The sequence below is a fragment of the Hoplias malabaricus genome, chromosome Y (assembly GCF_029633855.1).
Source record: "Hoplias malabaricus isolate fHopMal1 chromosome Y, fHopMal1.hap1, whole genome shotgun sequence".
Lineage (NCBI taxonomy): Eukaryota > Metazoa > Chordata > Actinopteri > Characiformes > Erythrinidae > Hoplias > Hoplias malabaricus.
Genome location: NC_089820.1, coordinates 42,047,763 through 42,050,577, shown reverse-complemented (window position 1 = coordinate 42,050,577; position 2,815 = coordinate 42,047,763).

Sequence of the window (2,815 nt, the reverse complement as noted above, 5' to 3'; positions counted from 1 at the left end):
TGAACTGCAGTTAAAAACTTCAGGCAGCATGCTGCAGACTTTTATGGGCAGATGGGAGGGGTCTGGCCAACTCACAGAAGAGGTGGGAAGAGAGAGAGTGAGAGAGAATGAGAGAGAAGAAAAATAGGGAGCAAGACAGAGAGCAGAGGGAAAGTGAGAGAAATTTTTGTGGGTATTAGAGGAAAAACTGAGGGAGTGGGAGACAAATAAAGGTATAATGAGATCTGGAGATCGAGAAAAAAAACAAGTCTCCTCCAGAGAGAGAGAAAAAAAAAAGAGTAACATATAATAAATGCGGAATACACAGTGCCATAGGAGAGAGGGAGAGAGAGAGAAAGAGAAAGGTCTCTGTCCAGCAGCTGGTTCCCATTTGGGTCAGTGCTGAAAATATGTTTTTGTTTGTGTTGTAATGTTGCCGCCTGCTGTGTTTCTCCCAGCTCTGGGCCTGTTTATGGGGAAAACATTATCACAGCCCTGGACCATCTCACCCCCTGCTCACACCATGTATCTCTGCCCAAGCTGCAGATCCTTGCTTCTTCAAATCGCACTGTCAGTTCTAATGTGAACACTGAATTGCTAACCCCCTACCTAGCATCTCTTAAACTACCCAACACCTGCTGACACAACCCTCAACACCTTCCAATCCCAGAGCAAAGCCTGCTGAGAATCCGCAACACATTCCAATCCTAGCTCAACCCATGCTGAAAACCCTAAACACCTTTCAGTCTGACCCAACACCTGCTGTGACAACATTCAACAACTTCCAGTCCTACCCCAAAACATACACATGAAAAAGTAACAGGGCTTTTCCACTGCATAGTACCTACAGTAGTCGACTCAACTCTGATGTTTCCCTTTTCCGTTAGGCATACTTAGTACATGGAACTGGGTACTTTAGAGAGCAGGGACTAAATTGTGATGTGTAAACCGCAGACTACAGAATGCTGATTTGCCAGTACGATTTGTCATTCTATATCACAGAATGCAGACATCCGGCACAAACTAGCCATTTTTCAATTCTGCAAGCTCAAGCAGTGAACGTGATTTTTTTTTCCCTGACCCACTACAGCAGCATGTAAAATTACGCAACAGTCGTTTGAAGAGGTACGAACATTCCTTGGATTGGTAGCTGACGAAAGAATCCAGTGAGAGCTGGATGGTGCAACATGGAACAACAAAACTACACTGATCTATTAGAAATGATGTGCACAAGCGAATACACAATGATTAAACAATGTTTGACTTTACCGCCACTGCCATGGTTTCCAAAGCCTTCAGTCCCTGTTATTGATGGGATTTTGGAATGTCACAGGTAAAATTTTTAGGGGGGGGGGGGGGGGTTGTAATGAAAAATAAACCAGGTTTCAAGTATCCAAAAGTCAAGTGAAGGCAAATATTGTAGGTACCATGCAGTGGAAAAGCACCATTACTTACCAAACACACATCCCGAACTCATCAATGCCTTCTGCACCTTACTGCATCACCAGATGAAATGGTTAAAAACACCTTCCAACCGTACTTCAACAATCACACCTTAACATAAATTTACACCAAGTTACTCAACATTTCTACACAAACAGATTTTACCCTCAACATCTTAGCAAAACATTTTGGAATCATACTTCAATACTGCATGAAGTTCCACAAAGTCATTTCTAAACCTGCTATGACAGCAGCTAACATTCCCCTTAACACCTTACTAGTGTTGTATGATGATACAGAAATCATGTGGTTATATGCAGATACCCAGTACCCTCCACAGCAACGAGAGCTTTTTCACATTTGTCAAAAGCATGAGTTTGCTTGCGGGGGCACAGTGTCTGCTGCCACACAGCTCAAGAGTCCTGGGATCCTGGGTTTGATCCTCGCCTTGGGTCACTGCTTATGAGGAGTGAGGAGTTTGGTTTATTCTCCCAGTGTTTCTGTGGATTTCCTCCGGGTGCTCAGTTTTCATCCCACAATTCAAAACCACATGTTGGTAGGTGGATTATCTGTGTGAAACTATCCATATGTCTGTGTGTGTGTGAGAGAGAGAGAGACTCAATGAGTGTGCCCAATTATTCCAATTAAACCCTCTGCAACCCTAATCAGGATGTAGCAGTTATGCGTGAGTTATACACTCTAATTCCCTGCTCCAGTTTGCACCTTCATTTTTGGAAGCATAATCATAATCAAACAGATGATGCTAATAACTCAAAAATAACTATATGACAGGAAAAAAAAGTCTCTGTGTTCTCTCAGTTCTTCCCACCACACATCTGAAGGCCATGCTGTGGCTATCTCACAAGGCTCGGAAATTGCAGTGTTATTAATGCACCGTTTCCTGTTGTTTGATCCCAAAGCTTTAATCTACAGGCATTGGCAGGTAGCGCCGGTGACTCACGCGAGCAGCCGGACTCACAGGCAGCCCTTTTCCTCTTCTGTTCGAGAGCCGCTGAAACCAGAGTCTCCTTGTACACGCTTCCAACGTGAGCCCTGGCACGAAAGGGGACCAAAATGGCAATGGTTTGAGGATGTAGGAAAAAATCTGTGGAGCAATCAAGATCTCTCTTGTGAGCAAGGCGTAAGCTGATGCTTAATGGGACATTTATTGGGGAAGCAAGAGCTGACGTTAATTTTATAAATACACGGCAATCATTTTGGTGGTTTCGGCAAAGGAGTCAGAGATTTCGACCACAGAAATAAAGGACTCTTCCAGGGTGGCCAAAAGTCTTCCGATCATTGTAAAAACATGGCATCAAACTAGCAGAGAGGATGCATTCTCTCCTGGAGGCTAAAGATAACATAAGACCACAGAGGCTACACTAATGGTGCC